At 38.6% G+C, this 6,015-nt stretch overlaps 1 long non-coding RNA gene across 1 annotated transcript; it reads left to right on the forward strand.

Annotated features, from left to right (window-relative positions):
* Positions 1-2,320: 2,320 nt before the first annotated feature.
* On the forward strand, positions 2,321-5,640 carry LOC107782925 (uncharacterized). The gene is made up of 5 exons (XR_001647362.2): positions 2,321-2,618; positions 2,763-2,896; positions 3,026-3,112; positions 4,882-5,271; positions 5,397-5,640. It is a non-coding gene; the product is annotated as an uncharacterized LOC107782925 (long non-coding RNA).
* Positions 5,641-6,015: the final 375 nt, after the last annotated feature.

The following is a 6,015-nucleotide window of genomic DNA, read 5'->3' on the forward strand; positions in this document are numbered from 1 at the left end:
CTCGGCCTGAAGATCCTTGACTGCCCTGTCTTGTTGTTCATTGAGAAGCCTGTACATTTCCTTCTTCCGAACCTGCTCCTTGAGCTCGAACTCGAGATGGTTGATTTCGAAGCGGTACCGGAGGAAGCTCTCATGGTGAAGCACCATGGCCTGCAAAGCAACAAAAACAGTAAGAGATATTAAAACCTAAGTGAAATTCATGAGGGAGTGTTGATGCCTTACCCAGTTCAGCGCCTGTTGCGCATCATTGAAGAGACTCGATGCGCCCACCTCATTCATCTTTACCTGGTCCTCCTCGGCCACCAGGCATCGTAGGTAGCTGGTTATGCCCATAGAATGCGAGTATCCTCCGGGACGGTAAGAATGACTGTTCTTTTGCGGCCGAGGTCCACACTCGGAGCACGAAATTTCTTCACAAGTTTTGGGCTCGAACTCGGCCCGCCAGCTTCCGAAGGCGCGTCCTTCTTTGGGATCTCCAAGTCGCCCAGCCAAAATATCTTCTAAAGTGGACATATCCACGCCATCGAAGAAGGAGTGGATAGGGTCGTCCGCGCAGTGAACTCCATCACTTTACTTTTCCTTTCCTGCTTGGGCCTCTTCAAGTATGGACTCGGTGTAGAAGGGCATCTCGATGATGTCTATCACATTGGTCGCCTCCTTCGGAACAGAAGCGGCTTCTCAGGAGGTCTCAGCCCCAGTCTCTATTTCTAAAGGAGACCGACCTCACGACACTTTTCCTCGGTTGCCGCCTGCTCCTCTGCAAGGGTCGATCCATGACCGACAAAGATGTCATCTTCTTCGGACTCATCTGTGAGCAGGCGAAGCGAGTTAGAATCCGGCACTTGGGAGTTAGTGTTCTTCTTGGGTTTCGAGCCCGGGAAGCCGCCCTCTTTTTTGGCTTCACCTCGGGACCCGGGGAGCCCGAAGACTTTCTTTTCCTCTTTTTCTTCTCTCCCGCGGTAGCCCTGGGCTGTCCCGTAACGGAGGGATCAATAGGTAAAGACGTACCCTCGTCTCCTACTAGCGGCCTAACTTCGGTGGTCTTAGGCAAACCTGTGAAGGAAAGAGAAAAGGTCAGTGTTACGTGAGCTTGGGGCTTAATAATAACTATTCAGAGGAGAGCCTTACCATGAGAGCGGGCCTCCCACCTGCCCTTCTAAAGCTTGCGCCACGAGTGTTCGAAGTATGACATCTGCTTGCAGGTGCCTTCGAACCACTCCTTCATCCTGAGGACCGCATTGGGAACTCGAGCAACAGTTGCACGACCAAATGCTGATGGTAAGAAAGGAAACAAAGGAGACTTGACACTTAAGGAAAGACTATACTTACGAGATGCGTTCTACTTCTCGGGAAATGGCAAAAACTTAGGAGAGATCAAACCTTCAATTTTTACTCGAACAAAGTGCCCCTTCCAGCCTCTATCTCGATCCTCGCCGATGCTCGAAAGGGGAGCCTTGCTGGCCCAGCGAACGAGCTTGATTAGTCCCCCTCGGAAAATTTGAGGAATGTACAGACGGAGTACGTGGTCAAGGGTGAACTGAGGAGATTCGGTGTTGTTCAAAAAATAACGTAGGAGGATCACGATCCTCCAAAGAGACTGGTGGATTTGCCCAAGGCATACCTTGTATCTTTTGCAAAAGGCCACAACTACTGGGTCTACCGGGCCCAGCGTGAAGGGGTAAGTGTAAACACTTAGATACCCCTTCACATGGGTAGTAATATCGTCCTCAGGCCCGGGGACTACCGCTTCCTTACCTTCCCATTTACAGTCCTCTCGGACCATGGGAAGGGTGTCTTCGGTAATGGAGCATATATATCTCGATGCCCCTTCACCTCGGTCTTGGTTGGATGAGGCCTTCTCGACTTTGAAGTCGTCCCCAATTGAACAACCCCCAGGTATAAAGCGTTTCATGGGGGGCTCTGGGGCCGCTTCGGTAACAGTCAATTCGGGAGAAGCCATCTCGAGAGCAACCACCTCGGGAACGGCTTCCTCGGTACCTGTGGCCGGGTAGGAAGATGAAGAGGCAGCTTTCTAAGGAGCTGATTTGGAAGTCTTAGCCATCGTGATTTGGAAAATATGAAGATTTGAAGGGAAAACACTACAAAAAATGCTAAATTTGCGGAGGTTTTATTGCAGCGGTTACTATAACCTCCGCAATCTATATCAAATTGTGGGGGTTTATTTACCCCCGCAAATATATTATATTTACGGCGGTCAGTAACCTCCGCAATCCTTAAAAACATAGCGCCCACTAACCCCGATGTTTCCTTCGATTTTTACTCCTTTCCCTCTCTTTTTTTCCCAAACCCCTTTCTCATTTTCGCTTATTTTTCATTTTCAGAAACCCACGCCCACTCTCACTTAATCAAAACCCATAGCAATAAAGCTACTACAGATCTATCAATCTATTTTCCTTCACTTAATCTCTTCCATTTCTTCTTCACGTAATCTCTTCCATTTCTTCTTCATTTCCTCCGATTTCAAGCCGGTGTAGTTGCAAAATTCCAAAACAATAGCTCTCTGCTTTTCTTCAGCGCCTCCTCTTTCTTCAGTGCCTCCTCTGTTGCAAAATAAAAGAGATATGAAAGAAAACTTCAGATCTATCAATTAATTGGATGTAAGTTTATTTGATTTTGCTCTTTCATACAAATTCCTCTTCGATTTTGCTTTGATTTTGCTCTTTCATTCTTTGATTTTGCTTTTTTGTTTTTCTTTCTTCATGCATGTGGGTTTTGAGTTTATTTTCTCTGTTAATTTGTAGAATCGGTGTATTTTGACGAAATTTGGTAGAATCGGTGTATTTTGAATCGGCAGAAATTTGGTAGAATCGGCAGAAATTTGGTAGAATCGGTGTATTTTGAAGAAGGATATAACTCTCTCTATTGAAATCGAGATGTAAGTCCTCTTTCTCCTTTTGCATTAGGTATTATAGGTTCTAAAATTTAGATTTTTTGTGTATTTTGTAGGTTAATTTATGTGATTTGGGTCTTAATTGAAATATTTCCTTTTGCATGTGTATTTTAGAACTCCTGGGGACCTTCAGAGAAGACGCAATTGTCGCCGATTGATTTTTCTCTTTTTGCTCTGCGTTGTGTTTGAATCAGTCTCAAGGTACATTTTTTATTTTTCTGTTTAATAATATTGGAGTCAAAAAATATATCTTCTTTTGGATAAGAGTACAAAAACTACAGTACTACTTTCCAACCGGCAGAAAATTTCTTGCTTAAAAGTTGGTGTATCATGGAACTGTAGTTGTATTTAGTAAACTTACTTTTGATTTCTGGTTTGTATAAAAAGATTTGTTCTGTCTTGCTTTATGACTGTACTGTTGCATAAATAGAATAGAAAGTATGAATGAAACACATTGTGAACAAAATATTTTCTGTTAATTTCTAGAGTGATTAGTAGTAACGTAATATTTGAGAAAATACATACAACCATAAATGTTCTTCTGTTATTAAAAGAAGCTAGAGTAGTCCAAAAATTACCACTACACCTGTGTCTAATCCTGGAGATATTATTGGAGGATACGAGCAGGCATAGGTTAGGAGCAAGTGTTATACCGAGATATTATTCTGCAGTGCATCGACTAATTCGTCTACGTTAGAATTGTCGTATCGTTCTTCTGCAATTTCAATTGTGTTGGAATCCCAGACCTGTCATTAGTTTGAGAAAAACTTCATCTGATGGAAGTTAAATTATATGTCAAGGCAATTTAGCTATTGTACCAATGAACATCTATTGTATTGGCTCCCCTATCTGATGTAAATCCAACATGCAATGGCTGCATATGAACAGAAAAAACTATGGCCTCAAACTGTAAAATCTTTAACATATTTTGAAAAATACTTATTTATTCAATACTATACCTGATGAATGTCCCCCATAAAGTGAGAAAGGAAGAGAAGTGATTCTGTCAAATTGCCTGATAATTACACAAAATACATAGTCAAAATGTAGTTATTATCAACCTTATTGCAATAGAAGAATGAAACAAGTAAGAATTAGCATAAATTACATGTTATAGTATTTTCATTGGCACTGTTATAACTAAGGAGCTGGTGAGTGTAATTGTTGATACCATATAAATATCAATATCAACCACAACCACTTTTATTGTTCTGGAAAAAGAAAATCCAGTTTTTATTCAGCATATCATATTGTTTTCAATGTGTAATTTGAGTTGAAAGGTCTTTTTATTTTCTTCACTAAATAGTGGCTTTTATGAAGTGGCACTTCAGAGTTAGTTTGTTTATTTTAGATTCTTGGCCTCATTTCTTCCTTAACATTATAGGTGTATCATATTCCACAGTAAAATATTCCAGCAGTTTGGATTTTTTCCTTTGCAAACAAATATTCCTTATACATATCCGTTGATTAATCAATCCAATATATACAAGATAGATGTTTTCATATACATATTTACAATTAAATCATGAATAAGTAATGTGTTTTCTTTTCAACTTTTAATTGCTAAGTTAAACTGTTTGATTAGAATAAAAACCAAGTACGAGTAAGTATTTACTCATATATTCTGTGCATAACATAATCAGATTGTTTGCATTCATTATATCCTAATTCCTAGGAGTAATTTAGAAGAATAAATATATGTTTATTATTATAACATTAACCATGCACTAACAATTGAAGTGTACGCTTATGGTAATAATTCATTTTGGTACTTTAATTAAACTAGCAACTATTCCTAGTTAGTTAAGTTAATGCGAATTTGACCTTTTCATTTATAGAATTGCAGTGCCAAAGTTTCACCACTTGTTTTATAATAGAAAAAGATATTATTCTTCTATTGTTTTTCCTTTTTAACTTGTCAATCAGTGATTGAAGTAATTACACTGGCTTTTGGTGTGTAATATATTTAGGAAAAAATTGAACTAGCATTGAGCCAAAGTACCGTGGATGAGTCTGAAATTTCGCCAAATGATATTATTGGTAAGGTGTTGGGAAAAGAGCTCTCTGGAAGGGTAAGGTGCTTAGGATTAGGAGTTGTTCCTGGTAGAGCTTCTAGACAAACAAGACCTCGTTATAGTGATTTGAATGCTTCAAGTTATAATAATGATTCATGTTCTTTCCAATGCCAAGAGAAGTACAATCAAATGTTGAATGCTCACAATCAAAGCCAAGAGAACTACAGAGAAATGATGAATGTTAACACTCAAATGATGAATGCTTTTAAGGCGTATATGATAATGAAAGAAGGAAAAATACCTGAAGAATTTGCAAGGATATTTGTTTCTCCTCCTCGTTCAACGGTAAGAATAGTTCATAACTTTCTTATTTAATTTTGTAAAGTATGATTGTTCAGTCCAAGCATTATTAGTTAGGATATTGTTGAGGTACTTTTTGTTAATTATATTTTCTTTTGATTGTTTTGTAGCCAAGTGATGCGGCTAGCGGATCCATTTCACCCATGGATATAAGAAGATCATCCGGTGGAAGTAATTCTAACGACAACCATTGAAGTTGCTTGCAAATGTATTAGATAACTAAGTATCGTACTCGATTGAATGGTCATAGTAGATCTTTTGTCCATAATAGTTGGAGTGGATGTTCTGTTTAATGTTAGTTTTAAGACTAATTATAATATTGATATTTTGTGTTTAATGGTTGGAGTAGCTGTGTTTAAAGTAAAATTTTGTGACTAATGATAATTTACTTTAATGTATTTTGTGGTTTATTAATATATTGATGTTACTTGATTTCAGTAAGCAATTTATATAATTTGTTGATGCTTTATTATATTAATATAATTAAAATTGGAACAGTTATGGAGGAACATTGCAGAAAAAAAAAATATTCAATGAATAGCGAAGGTTATAATTGCCGCTATTTTACCTATAATAATATCGTGTTATAAATTTGTGGAGGTTAAATAAAGAAATTGTGGGGGTTTAGACCTCCACTATTATTTTAACAAGTAACAGCCAAACTACCAAATTATGAAGGTTATACCGCCGTCAAATACCCGCTGCTATATGATAACGGCGGTCTGTCAA

This window comes from Nicotiana tabacum, chromosome 13, assembly GCF_000715075.1.
Source record: "Nicotiana tabacum cultivar K326 chromosome 13, ASM71507v2, whole genome shotgun sequence".
Taxonomy (NCBI): domain Eukaryota; kingdom Viridiplantae; phylum Streptophyta; class Magnoliopsida; order Solanales; family Solanaceae; genus Nicotiana; species Nicotiana tabacum.